Genomic DNA, 15,654 nt, shown 5'->3' with positions numbered 1-15,654 from the left:
AAAAAAAAGAGAATACCAGAAAAACATCTACTTCTGCTTTCTTGACTATGCCAAAGCCTCTGACTGTGTAGATCACAACAAACTATGGAAAATTCTAAAAGAGATGGGAATACCAGGCCACTTCATCTACCTCCTGAGAAATCTGTATGCAGGTCAAGGAGCAACAGTTAGAACTGGACATGGAACAATGGACTGGTTCCAAATTGGGAAAGGAGTATGTCAAGGCTGTGTATCTTCACCCTGCTTATTTAACTTATATGTAGAGTACATCATGAGAAATGCCAGGCTGGATGAAGCACAAACTGGAATCAAAATTGCTGGGAGAAATATCAATAACCTCAGATACACAGATGACACAACCCTTATGGCAAAAAGCGAAGTACTAAAGAGCCTCTTGATGAAAGTGAAGGAAGAGAGTGCAAAAGCTGGCTTAAAACTCAACATTCAAAAAACGAAGATCATGGCATCTGGTCCCATCACTTCATAGCAAATAGATGGGGAAAAAATGGAAACAGTGACAGACTTTATTTCTTCTTGGGCTCCAAAATCACTGCAGATGGTGACTACGGCCATGAAATTAAAAAGTGCTTGCTCCTTGGGAGAAAAGCTATGACTAACCTAGGCAGCATATTAAAAAGCAGGGATATTAATTTGCCAACAAAGTCCATCTAGTCAAAGCTATGATTTTCCAGTAGTCATGTATGGATGTGACAGTTGGACTATAAAGAACGCTGAGGGCTGAAGAATTGATGCTTTTGAACTGTGGTGTTGGAGAAGACTCTTAACAGTCCCATGGACTGCAAGAAGATCCAACCAGTCCATCCTAAAGGAAATTAGTCCTGAATATTCACTGGAAGGACTGATGCTGAAGCTCCAATACTTTGGCCACCTGATTCATAGAACTGACTCCTTGGAAAAGACCCTGATGCTGGGAAAGATTGAAGGCAGGTGGAGGAGACAACAGAGGAAGAGATGGTTGGATGTCATCACTGACTCAATGGATATTAGTTTGAGCAAGCTCCAGGAGTTGGTGATGGACAGGGAAGCCTGGTGTGCTGCAGTCTAGGGGGTCACAAAGAGTCAGACATGACTAAGTGACTGAATCCATACTTTGGGCTTCCCTGGTGACTCAGATGAATAATTCTGCAGTAAAGAATCTGCCTGCAGTGCAGGAGACCTGGGTTGATCCTTGGGTCAGGAAGATTCCCTGGAGAAGGGAATGGCAACCCACTGCAGTATTCTTGCCTGGAGAATTCCAGGGACAAGAGGAGCCTGGTAGGCTACAGTCCGTGGTGTTGCAAAGAGTCAGACATGACTGAGTGACTAACACTTTCACTTTATTTTTTCAATCCATACTTTACATGGCAACAAGAGCATCTTCTTAATGGAAATAAGATCTTGTCACTTCTCTAATTATGTCAAAAAAGAGAAAGGAAGGAATGAAGGAAGGGATGAAGAGACAGAGAGAGGGTGAAAGAATGAAAGAAGAAGCCCCTGAACTTATTGCCAAGGCCTAGAAGCCTGACTGCTTAAGCTGTTCCTTTTAGCCACGATTCTCTTCCCTCCATTTCGTGTACAGCCAGCTCTTTCTCATATTTTCAGGCTCCATTGAAATATTACCAACTCAAAGAAGTTTGATCAACTATCTTATTTGAAGTGGTTCCCCCACTACATCATTATCTATTTTACCCCTGTTTGGTTTCCTTCAGAATGTGAACAGTATTTGTCAATATTTTGTATATTCCTTTATTTGTGTTTTTTTTATGTTTCCCCAATAAGTTGCAAACTCTACAGTAAAGGGCCATGCCTGTCTTATTGATCATTCTAGCACTAGTGCCTGGCACCGTGCAGACACATACTAGGTGCTCATAAAGTTTTGAGTGACAGATTCTGACTGTCTATAAATGGAATGAATGAATGAATGAATGAATGCCCCCCACCATGATACTTCATGTTCATTGTCAGACACTTCATACTAATTGTCTTTGTTTGAGAAGAACCACACACCCACATATGGGCATATGTAGATTCCCCTGCTCTTTGCTGTCATATCATCATCACTATTATTATTTCCATGTTGAAATACAATAGTTGTTTGAGTACTATGTGCTCAATATTTTCTCCTCTAGAGATTATGAATGTCACAAGGGTCAAAGCTGTATTGGTTTCTCTGCTTGTATCCACACAGCTAGGACAAAGTCTCACAAATTATAGGTTCTCAATAAAAATGCACTGAATGAACGAAGGGAGTTCTGGCAGTCTACCTGATTCCTGCCAGAGGTTCCCCCAGGTACAGACATGTCAGTGATCAGAACAGTATGGAATAATTCAGGATTCAGCAATCAGAGAGCAAGTCCCCTCAGACTATGGATTCCAACCTGGGCAGTAATTGCCAGCCAGACTGTGTGTGTTGGAATTGGCTCTGCCACTAGCTGGCCATGCCATATCAGACATGGGCAACGTGTTTACCTCTGTGGGTGATGACGTCTACGCGATGAGAGCAAGAGTAATATCTTCCTTGTTTCATTGTTAGGAAGAAGGAAAGAGGGAAGGACGGAAGGAAAGGTAGATGGAAGGAAGAAAGTGAGGGAAGAAGGGAGGGAGGGAGAAAATTTGATTAAAGAACTTAGAAAGGCATTGGAAGTTGTAACATTCTACTTGCTATTCCTTTGATTCTGCATATAAACTATGGATATAAAAATCACTCCATTTAAATTTTGAATCCCTTTCAATGATGTTATGTATGAATGGCTGTTTTAGGGTTCATGGCTTGTGGTTTTAAGTAATTAAGTGATTCCCATTCAAAATTAAATTTTTGTCTTGCAATATCTGCTATGAGTAATTGATAACTGTTATTAAGTTGAATCAACTTGAAAAAAAAAGACTTAGCTTAAGGAGTGGACATTTTTCATATCCTTTTGCCAAAATTAGCAAGAAGTTAGTTAGAAATCCCTTCTCTGGTTTAACTGTTGACTTATAACATGGATTATTCCTATTGCCCCTTTAACAAGTGGAATATTTAGTCTTTGTTGAAAGGCATGGACTCACTGAGTAAGTGGTAACACTGGCTGAAGTCAAAGGAAGAGAAGGGGTGAGGGCTGAAGACTTGGAGAAGACATACCCTATCTAAATACATTCAAAAGGAATAAAACAAAACAAAATAAAACAAAACAACAGAACCCTAAACACACAAAACAAAGCAGAACGTGCCATCAAAATCCAGTGTGACCCCAGTGTCCACTGATGGATGAATGAATAAACAAAATATATTAATGTCACAAAATGGAATACTATTCAGCCTAAAAAGGGAAGACATTTCTGAGACGTGCTATGATATTGATGAACCTTGAGGATATCATGGTAAGTGAAAGGAGCTGGTTACAGGAGACAATACTGTATATTCTACTTATATGAGGCACCTAGATGAATCAAACTCATAGAGACAGAAAGTAGAGTGAGGGGGTGCTGGGGGCTTGGGGAAGGAGGCATAGGGAGTTGTTTAATGGGTACAGAGTTTCAGTTTTGCAAGATGAAAGAGTTCTGGAGACGAATGGTGGTGATAATATGCAACAACCATAACATTCAACATCAATACAACACAAGTACATTCCTGGATGGTGAATGTACTTAATGGCCCTGAACTCTGCACTTCAAAATGGCTATAGTCAGCAAAAGAGACACTGATGTATAGAACAGTCTTATGGACTCTGTGGGAGAGGGAGAGGGTGGGAAGATTTGGGAGAATGGCATTGAAACATGTAAAATATCATGTATGAAACGAGTTGCCAGTCCAGGTTCGATGCACGATACTGGATGCTTGGGGCTGGTGCACTGGGACGACCCAGAGGGATGGTATGGGGAGGGAGGAGGGAGGAAGGTTCAGGATGGGGAACACATGTATACCTGTGGCGGATTCATTTTGATATTTGGCAAAACTAATACAATTATGTAAAGTTTAAAAATAAAATAAAATTAAAAAAAATGGCTATAGTCATAAATCTTAGGTGTATTTCACCACAGTTAAGCTTACTTAATGAATCAGCTAGGTAATGACCTAACTAAAAAACCCGTGAGTGTGTTTATATGGGCCACTTGGGGCCTGAATTCTCATGGTATAATTTTCTCCTGTGTCTGTACACATTGAACTTCTGAGAGAGCTCACCCATTCTTTCATGCTTCTGGTTGATTGAGCATCTGTGAAGAAGTGAGTACTGATTTAAGTGATGGGAAACAGTGAATGAGAGAGACAAGGCTTCTGCTTTCACAGAGCTTACATTCTACTTAGGGATAGAGGTGGAAAAGACCTTGATGCTGGGAAAGATTGAAGGCAAAAGGAAAAGAGGGTGGTGGAGGATGAGATGGTTGGTTAGCCTCACCAACTCAATGGACATGAGTTTGAGCAAACTCTGGGAGACAGTGAAGGACCAGGAGGCCTGGCGTGCTGCAGTTCGTGGGGTCGAAAAGAGTTGGATACGACTTAGCAACTGAACTGAACTGAACTAAATTGTTGTTCAGTTGCTAAGCTGTGTCTGACTCTTTGTGATCCCATGGACTGCAGCACGCCAGGCGTCCCGGGTCCTTAACCAACTCCAGGAGCCTAACCAAACTATTGTCCATTGAGTCGGTGATGCCATCCAACCATCTCATCCTCTGTCATTTCCTTCTCCTCCTGCTCTCAATCTTTCCCAGCATCAGAGTCTTTTCAAGTGAGTCAGCTCTTCGCATCAGGTGGCCAAAGTATTGGAGTTTCAGCTTCAACATCAGTCCTCCAATGAACACCCGGCACTGATCTCCTTTAGGATGGACTGGTTGGATCACCTTGCAGTCCAAGGGACTCTCAAGAGTCTTCTCCAACACCACAGTTCAAAACAACAGCAATAAGAGATAACAAACAAGTATATTAAACAAGAAAATAGTGGGTAGTGCCACTATGCTGGGAAAATTCAATATTTTCTACAGTGTGATCCATTTCATTTATTTTCGCCTTGACTGATAAAAATATCCTCTCTCTTTCACACATGTACATGAATATACACACGCCCTCGTTACTGATGGACTCCCAGCTTGGCTGTGCACAAGATAGCCAACGTTTTACTATAAAGGATATGAACTGTGACTATGTGGACACTTTGTAACGCATGTCTTGTTGTTTGGGTTACAGAAAATAAGATGCATGAATAAGAAATTAAAGTCTGTAATAATATAACTAAATCACATTTCTGAGATGTTCTTTGTTTTGTAAATTAAAATACACCAACAACTCAATCTTTCTGTCCTTATTAAACATTTTTGGGGAATGCCTCGTGGACATAAATATTCAAATTGAGTTTTTCACTCTGAGGCCATTGTGACATTTCCATATTGGGTTCCTTGGTGTTTTATCTAAGAAAAATTAGCCACACGCGACCAAAATATGATCACTTCTATTTGTCATACAGATTCTTCCAGTTCTATGACCTGACGAGTAGATGATTTTACCAAGTCCTCCCAAATGAAAATATTGTAAAGAGTTTCATGTTAACAGCTTAAAGAATTAATAATAAAATATTTATAGGGAGATAAAGCTACCATTAGCTCGAATAGTCCAATTGGTACCTCTGTGGCTCTGTGTCCATTTTCTGTCATTCTGGGATGTTCTGAGTGTGAAGCACTTTTATTTAAGAAGGTTGTGCTAGCTAGCTGCTTAGACTGATTTCAATTGGGTATGTGAGCAGCATTAAGAAAGGACTCGTGCCAGCCGGATGCATATGGATGCAGCAAAGAAACCTGCCCTACTCCAATCTCGATTGCAATTCAGATGAATTCCTGGGGGACAGAGCCTTTCCATTTCACTCTCAGCTCTGGCCTTTGCCACTTTGCAGGTGATATGCAGGGAAAGAGCCATATATTCTTGACAAGGGTGGACTAAAAGACCATGAGGCATGTGTACTAGTGAAAAAGCAGGAGATCCAGCAGGAGAAAGTGTGTGTTTATGTCCTGGCTTATTATCTACTAGACAAGTAGGAGCAAAACCTCACCTCCAAGGAGTGTGAAACTGCCAGCCTTCCAAACTGTGCTGGGGTGAGGGTGTGAGGGATGTATAAGAAAGCATCCCGCGAATACGTGTTGAGCCTTATCCCATGAATACGTGCTTTAATTTCACTCTGTCAACTGACTTTCAGGTTAAATAATCTCCTCAAAATGCTTCCCTTCTCCCCACCCCATTTTTGCTGGAAAATTCACCCAGATCTCAGCCATTCCTGGCTGCATATTTGAAATGAGTGGGGGGCCACCTGGCGACCCTGAAGACATAAGTTTCTACAGAGCCTGACTCAGAGACACAACCCAAGATGGCAGACGAGTTTGGTCCTCTGTATCTCTGGCCACGAAAAAAAAAAAACAAACCAAAAAATGCAAATCGGGCATCTGCAGCATATTACACATCTATACTTTCATATATTAAATTAAATTTTCAGAGATTCTCTCTAAAGTTTGGGCAGGTCAAATTTTCCCTTGCTGGCAGCAATTTTCAACGCAAGTCTAAGGGCAGCTTTTGACCTGAAGTTGTAAGTCCATCATTACTGAAAGTTTCATTGTACAATGTTAGATCATACTCCTGAATTATGTTATTTAATAGATATATTGTCTCTCTGTCTCTCTATACACACAAATGTATGTATATATGTGTATACAAGTTTATTTATATACACATATATAAATATATATACATACACGAAAGGATACTATTAATTTTACCTGCAGTGACTAAATTTTCAGGTCCTATAGGTTTATATTTTCTTGGGCTTAATGTTGCATTAATGCATCTTTGTTTGCCTGAATGAGTTATTCACAGCCTTGGCTTGAATCTGTTCATTAAGATTTCATGAAGTCAGCTCTTGATAAATTCACAAGCCAGAACTGCAACTTTCTCACTGTTTTTGCCATGTGAAAAAGCGCAGCCCCAGCTTTTCATACGGTGGATGGTAGAGATAAATTCTTCCATGCCAACTCGTCACCTCGGGATGACAGAGCTCCTGCTGAATTTATACAAGTCCTTTATTATGTGAAACGATTTGAGTGAAACAAATGGCTTATTTATTGTGTAGCAAACTAAGAAGTGACTCCTTCAAAAGGGTAAACATTACAGTACATCATATCTGGAGAGATGTTGTTGCCGAGTGTGTGTCTGAGATTTCTGCAGAGGATATGAAATTTGCACATCCAGAGCACAGATCTCTTTGGACGGGACCATCCCCAGGGGTTTATGGAAGACTTGCATAGTGCTGGTCTTGATCCATCTGAGAAGTTATTTTCAGGCATTTGCTCATCAACGGTTTTAAAACCACAGAAACTCCATCTGGGGGATCATAGAGGTAGTGTTTTGTCTTCAATTTTTAGCTTTTTGAGCTCAGGGAAAGCACATGATTTGAGAGCAGGACAGAGTGGTGTTGTCACCGTGGCTTCCACGAAGTAATGGATGGGAGATGGGGAATACCGTCCTGGATGGCTCAGATGGTAAAGAGTCTGCCTCCAGTGCGGGAGAGCCGGGTTCGATCCCTGGGTAGGAAAGATCCCCTCCAGAAGGAAATGGCAACCCAATCCAGTATTCTTGCCTGGAAAATCCCATGGACGGTGGAGCCTGGCAGGCTACAGTCCATGGGCTCACAAAGAGTCGGACATGACTGAGCAACCTCACTTCATGTAAGATTAGGAAAGCTGAACCCCTGAAGACTTCCCACCCTGCCTGTGAGGATGGTCCTCAGCTTTTGGCGTGAGTTTTATGGTGGTGAGTGCTCCTTTCAAGAACTGAGGAGGGAAGATAAGGGCCCAGATACTAGGGCTTTTGGTAGGCATTGGAGTATGGCCAATGGTGGATCAGTTGGTAAAGCATCTGATTGTCATGCAGGAGACCCAAGTTCAATCCCTGAGTGGGGAAGATCCCCTGGAGGAGGAAATGGCAACCTACTCCCATATTCTTGCCTGGATAAGTCCATGGACAGAGAACCTGGTGGGCTGCAGTCCATGGGATCACAAAAAGTTGGACTTGACTTTGTAACTAAACCACCTCCAATGAAGTTAATGATAAGCCATAAATACTGAGGTTCTGACACTATAATGCTTTTAAAGCTGTAACTGTGTAAACCTTTGGAAGAGTTTTATTGTCACTCCTTTACTTTGGAGAACACATGCTCAGTGGGTGGAAAGTGTGGGCTCTGAACTTGGGTTTTTCTGACTGCAGATTCTACAGCTTTTCCAATATACGTTACACCGTCACAGTATTTAGGATACTGGGCATGCACTATAACAAAGAGTCATAAGAAGGAAGTTCATGTTTGTTTTATAGAAAAAAAAAAAAAAAAAAAAACCAACCAAAACAGGCAACAAGTCATCTAGGGACCCAGGCTAGCCAGGTGGCTTTGCCTTGTTCTAGCCAGCAGGAAGGAGCAAGTGCAAAACAAGTCTGCCCAAGAAGATGACCAAGGATTTGCACGTGTGGTTTTTGCTGAAATCCCACCAGTCTGAAAATCTGTAGTACCAGTGCAAGTAGGGTAGTTAGTCTACGGCTGAGTGGCCAAGTGCCAAGGTGAAAGCAAGGGGAATCTACAATGAAAGGGAAAATGGATATTGGAAAACAAGTGACTCTGCCTTAACCAAGGTACCTCCATTGTGCCTCTGCCCTCCACACTCAAAGGAAAATCGGGATAAGAATAGTTGGAACTTCTAGAAGAAAGACGGTGAAGATAGCATAGTAGTAGTGTTACTTGCTCAGTCGTGTCTGACCCTTTGTGGCCCCATGGACTGCAGCCCATCAGGTTTCTCTGCATTGGCTCAAGGTAGTTCCTAAAATCCTGGATTTTAAGGTTTTGCTTTTTATATTTGTCAGGATTTGAATGTAATCTACCAACGAATTCTCTTTTCAGCTAAGATAATTTTCTCTTTTGTATTACTTACCTGCTCTTCATAGTAACCCAGAAATTTCTCAGTTTAAAGTTTGCTGAGAGTTTTTTTTTAATGAGTAGATATTAAATTTTATCAAGTTCTTTTGCTCCTCTATTGAAATGAACATATATTTATTCTCTTGTTAATATTGTGAATAAAGTTGATTTTTTTCCTAATGTTAGTCCAACTCTTGATTCTTCAAATAAGCCCCAATTGGTTATGATGAATTAATTTTTCACTAATTGCTTAGTCCAATTTCCTAGAAATTTGTTAAATATTTTTGCCTCTGTGTTTCGAATTTGGTCTATAGTTTTCTTTTCTTATAATATCTTCCTCTAGTTCTGATACCAAGACTGTGCTGGTTTCATAAAAGGGCTAGAAGGAAATTTTGCTTTTTCTGTTTTCCAGAAGACAAGTGGAATTTAAAATGTTTGGTAGAATTCCCCACTGTAGTCATCCAGACCTAAGTATTCTTTTTGGAAATTTTAACTACAAATTCAGTTTCTTCAATAGGCAAAGGGTTATTCAGCTTATGTATTTCTGTTTTAATAAACTTTCATAGTTTGTGTCTTTTAGGAATTTGTTTGTTTCATCCAAGTTGTAAAATTTCTTGGTGCTAAATTTTTCATGATCACTCACCTAGAGCCAGACATCCTGGAGTATGAAGTTGAGTGGGCCTTAGGAAGCATCACTATGAACAAAGCTAGTGGAGATAATGGAATTCCAGTTGAGCTATTTCAAATCCTAAAAGACGATGCTGTGAAAGTACTGTACACAATATGCCAGCAAATTCGGAAAACGCAGCAGTGGCCACGGGACTGGAAAAGGTCAATTTTCATTCCAATCCCAAAGAAAGGCAATGCCAAAGAATGTTCAAACTACTGCAAAAAATTATTCATCTCACACGCTAGTAAAGTAATGCTCAAAATTCTCTAAGCCAGGCTTCAACAGTACGTGAAACGTGAATTTCCAGATGCTCAAGCTGGTTTTAAAGAAGGCACAGGAACCAGAGATCAAATTGCCAACATTCGTTTGATCATTGAAAAAGCAAGAGAGTTCCACAAAAGCATCTATTTCTGCTTTACTGCCTATGCCAAAGCCTTTGACTGTGTGGATCACAATAAACTCTGGAAAATTCTGAAAGAGATGGGAATGCCAGACCACATGACCTGCCTCTTGAGAAATCTGTATGCAGATTAGAAAGAAACAGTTAGAACTGGACATGGAACAACAGGTTGGTTTCAAATTGGGAAAGGAGTACGTCAAGGCTGTATATTGTCACCCTGCTTATTTAACTTATAGGCAGAGTACATCATGAGAAATGCTGGGCTGGATGAAGTGCAAGCTGGAATCAAGATTGCTGGAAGAAATATCAACAACCTCAGATATGCAGATGACACCACCCTTATGGCAGAAAGTGAAGAACTAATGAACTAAAAAATAAAGAACTAAAGTGAAAGAGGAGAGTGTAAAAGCTGGCTTAAAACTCAACATTCAGAAAACTAAGATCATGCCATCTGGTCCCATCACTTCATGACAAATAGATGGGGAAACAATGGAAACAGTGACAGACTTTCTTTTTTTTGGCTCCAAAATCACTGCAGATTGTGACTTCAGCCATGAAATTAAAAAACATTTGCTCCTTGGAAGAAAAGTTATAACCAACCTAAACAGCATATTAAAAAGCAGAGACATTATTTTGCCAACAAAGGTCCATATAGTCAATGCTATGGTTTTTCCAGTAGTCATGTATGGATGTGAGAGCTGGACTATAAAGAAAGCTGAGCACTGAAGAGTTGATGCTTTTGAGCCGCGGTGTTGGAGAAGACTCTTGAGGGTCCCTTGAACTGCAAGGAGATCGAATCACTCCATCCTAAAGGAAATTAGTCCTGAATATTCATTGGAAGGATTGATGTTGAAGTTGAAGCTCCAATCCTTTGGCCATCTGATGCGAAGAACTGACTCATTTGAAAAGACCCTGATACTGGGAAAGATTGAAGGTGGGAGCAGAAGGAGATGACAGAGGATGAGATGATTGGATGGCATCACCGACTCAACAGACATGAGTTTGAGTAAACTCCAAAAGTTGGTGATGGACAGGGAGGCCTGGTGTGCTGCAGTACATGGGTTCCCAAAGAGTCGGACATGGCTGAGAGTCTGAACTGAACTGAAATGCTTCATGATATTTCTATATAATGCTTTCAGAGCATGTAGAAACTGTAGCAGTATTCTTTCTTTAATTTGATATTAATATTTTTTGTCATTCTTAATCACTTGTTGGAAGTTTATCAATTTTATTGATCTTTCAAAAAATACTAGTTTCTTATTATATTGATCTTTTCCCCTGTAGTTTTCCTGTTTTCTTATTGCCTTCCATTTTAATCTTTATTATTTCTTTTCTTCTGCTTATTTGGGGTTTTATTTACCCCCTCCCCCTTTCCCAATTTTTTATGTATGAGATTAAATAATAGATTTCATAGATTTTTAAGTTTCTAATAGAACATTTTAATAAAATAAAATTTCCCTCTAAATACTTTACCTGTTTTCCCATAGATTTTTGTATGTTGTGTTTTCATTTTCATTTAGTTAAAATAGTTCTCTAATTTTTTAAGGGAGTTTTAAAAAAACATTTCTTATATTTGGTACTTTTTCAGAAATATGTTTTTTATTGATTTCTAGCTTACTTTCTGGAGAAGGCAATGGCAACCCACTCCAGTACTCTTGCCTGGAAAGTCCCATGGATGGAGGAGCCTGGTAGGCTGCAGTCCATGGGGTTGCAAACAGTTGGACATGACTGAGCGACTTCACTTTCACTTTTCACTTTCATGCACTGGAGAAGGAAATGGCAACCCACTCCAGTGTTCTTGCCTGGAGAATGCCAGGGATGGGGGAGCCTGGTGGGCTGCCATCTATGGGGTCGCACAGAGTCAGACACGACTGAAGTGACTTAGCAGTAGCAGTAGCAGCTTACTTTCAATATGGTTATATTTTATACCTTTAAACTTCACTATGCTTTGTCTTATTGTTCAGAACATGATTTATCCTGGTGAATGTTTCATTTGCAGTTGAAAAGAATGTGTTTTCTGCTTTTGTGTGGAATATTGTACAATGTCAACTAGCAAATTTTTAAAAGCCTTTCAAGTAAAAAAAATCAAGTATAAAATAGTTTCAAGTATTTTATAGCTTTATTAATTTTTTAATCATTCTATCAATTACTAAGCAAGTTAGACTCTTCAATAAAAAAAAAATCAGAGACTTTAAAGCCATAGCAACAGAAACTATTAAAAATGAATATACAGAGAAAAGAATTCCCCAAAAGTGGAAGAAATGTAGGGGCAAAGAAACATCTTTTGAAATCATAATGCCTGAAGTATTTTCCAATTGATGAAAACTAAAACAACAGATATCCAAGATGTTCAGTGGATCCTAAGCAGAAGAACCACAAGACAAAAAACACAAAAAGACACATTATAATCATATGTGATAAATAAAAATGTGATAAAGAACCAATTTTAAAAGCAGCCAGACACAATGGAGTATTACTCAGCCATTAAAAAGAATACATTTGAATCAGTTCTAATGAGGTGGATGAAACTGGAGCCTATTATACAGAGTGAAGTAAGCCAGAAAGAAAAACACCGATACAGTATACTAACGCATATATATGGAATTTAGAAAGATGGTAACAATAACCCTGTGTACGAGACAGCAAAAGAGACACTGATGTATAGAACAGTCTTATGGACTCTGTGAGAGAGGGAGAGGGTGGGAAGATTTGGGAGAATGGCATTGAAACATGTAAAATATCATGTATGAAACAAGTAGCCAATCCAGGTTCGATGCACGATACTGGATGCTTGGGGCTGGTGCACTGGGACGACCCAGAGGGATGGAATGGGGAGGGAGGAGGGAGGAGGGTTCAGGATGGGGAACACATGTATACCTGTGGTGGATTCATTTTGATATTTGGCAAAACTAATACAATTATGTAAAGTTTAAAAATAAAATAAAATTAAAAAAATAATAAATAAAAAATAAATACAGAGGCATGTACAAATAGAAATAAAATATTATGCATCAAAAAAAAAAAAAAGCAGCCAGAGATACAAGACACAATTTGAACACAGAAACAAAGAAAAGAATGGTAGCATATTTTTCATTTGAAGTCACGAAGGCCATTAGAAAATGGAATGGCATATTTGAAATGTTGGGGATAAAATGTCAATCCAAAATTTTATATCCAGAAAAAGTATCTTTTAAATATGCAGAGAAAATAAAAATTTTAGGATCAACAAGAGCTAAGAGAATTTATTACTGAAGACATGCTAAAAGAAGCGTTAAAAGAACTTATACAACAAAAGGGAAATTTTGCCAAATGGATATGTGGACCTGGAAAAAAGAATGTCTAGAGCTCCAAATGGTAAACCTGTGTGTAAATATGAAAGGCACTTCTTTCCTTATTTTTAAATTTCTTTAAAAGATGACTGTTAAAAGAAAAAGCAATAGCCTTGTATTTATTGTGGGATTTATAAACTATTCAGAAGTAAAATATGTGATAACAATGCACAAAGATAGGATGAAAGTAAACTGTTGTAAGATTTTTACACTATATGTGAAAGGTGGTAATATAATGTGAAGGCAAACTTTAATAAGTTGAAGATAGTTGTTGTAAATTGATACTAAGAAATTTTTAGTTCAGATATTTTACATTATTTCTAGAATTTCAATATTTTTTTTTTGTATATTTCAAGTATAGCAGCCATATTTATCCTCCCATTCATGTTTTCTTTTCCTTCCTTGAATATATTTTACAATTTGTGAACAGAGTGGTACTGAGACCAAGATTCAAGGTTGCCCTTAATAGAGCCCCTCAGTTTTCTCTCTGTGAAACTGCCTGCTTTCTTGTACTTCATCCCACAGTTCTAGCTTTCTCGGCTGCCTGGACTCCATCTTTATCTTTTACACACCACCATACTGCCGAAGAATTGATGCTTTTGAACTGTGGTATTGGAGAAGACTCTTGAGAGTCTCTTGAACTGCAAGGAGATCCAACCGGTCCATTCTGAAGGAGATCAGCCCTGGGATTTCTTTGGAGGGAATGATGCTGAAGCTGAAACTCCAATACTTTGGCCACCTCATGCGAAGAGTTGACTCATTGGAAAAGACCCTGATGCTGGGAGGGATTGGGGGCAGGAGGAGAAGGGGATGACAGAGGATGAGATGGCTGGATGGCATCACTGACTCGATGGACGTGAGTTTGGGTGAACTCCAGGAGTTGGTGATGGACAGGGAGGCCTGGTGTGCTGCGATCACGGGTTCGCAAAGAGTCGGATGCGACTAAGTGACTGAACTACTGAACTGAACTGAATTGGTCATACAGCAGAGCTCTGTTTGGGCTGATCCTCTCCATGACTTGAACTGAATCTGCCTCTGGTCAGTTGGCTAGAGTAGTCAGAAGATTCACCTTGTTCTCTTTCTCTCTGGGGTCACAATCCAGTGCTGGCTGTTGTCCATTGTCTGAAGGCCACTGTTTCCTATATTTTGTCCATTAGTACAGTTGTTTATGATAAGAGGTCAATTCAAATGGCATATGATCTTTCATAGGACGTCAGATCAGATCAGATCAGATCAGTTGCTCAGTCGTGTCCGACTCTTTGCGACCCCATGAATCACAGCACACCAGGCCTCCCTGTCCATCACAAACTCCCAGAGTTCACCCAGACTCACGTCCATTGAATCAGTGATGCCATCCAGCCATCTCATCCTCTGTCGTCCCCTTCTCCTCCTGCCCCCAATCCCTCCCAGCATCAGAGTCTTTTCCAATGAGTCAACTCTTTGCATCAGGTGGCCAAAGTACTGGACTTTCAGCTTTAGCATCATTCCTTCCAAAGAAATCCCAGGGCTGATCTCCTTCAGAATGGACTGGTTGGACCTCCTTGCAGTCCAAGCGACTCTCAAGAGTCTTCTCCAACACCACAGTTCAAAAGCATCAATTCTTCGGCGCTCAGTCTTCTTCACAGTCCAACTCTCACATCCATACATGACCACAGGAAAAACCATGGCCTTGACTAGACAAACCTTTGTTGGCAAAGTAATGTCTCTGCTTTTGAATATGCTATCTAGGTTGGTCATAACTTTCCTTCCAAGGAGTAAGCGTCTTTTAATTTCATGGCTGCAGTCACCATCTGCAGTGATTTTGGAGCCCAGAAAAATAAAGTCTGACACTGTTTCAACTGTTTCCCCATCCATTTGCCATGAAGTGATGGGACCGGATGCCATGATCTTTGTTTACTGAATGTTGAGCTTTAAGCCAACTTTTTCACTCTCCACTTTCACTTTCATCAAGAGGCTTTTGAGTTCCTCTTCACTTTCTGCCATAAGGGTGGTGTCGTGTGGATTCCCCCAAAGATCCTGTGTCCCCTCCCACAGTGGAGTGTGTTAGTTGTCATCTCTTTGTTCGCTCAAAGCTCTGTGTTTGCACTCTGCAATTGCACACTGTGTTTTAACTTCTAAGTCACGGACCCACCTCTCCTGGTCTCTAAATAGCTTGAAAACAATGGTTATCTTACTCATCTTTGTGTTTTAACATCCAGCATAATATCTACACAGAAATGATTCTCAAAAAATACTTATTCAAGCTTTCTATTCTTGTGATTCACTTCCCCTGGTTTTTGGAAGATATTAAGTAACAAAAACCACACGTATATCAGGGATGACAGAAATAGGGCATGTCTT

This window comes from Bubalus kerabau, chromosome 9 (genome assembly GCF_029407905.1).
Source record: "Bubalus kerabau isolate K-KA32 ecotype Philippines breed swamp buffalo chromosome 9, PCC_UOA_SB_1v2, whole genome shotgun sequence".
NCBI classification, from domain to species: Eukaryota; Metazoa; Chordata; class Mammalia; order Artiodactyla; family Bovidae; genus Bubalus; species Bubalus kerabau.
The sequence above is the reverse complement of the archived record's forward strand: the minus strand, read 5'-3'. Positions refer to the sequence as shown.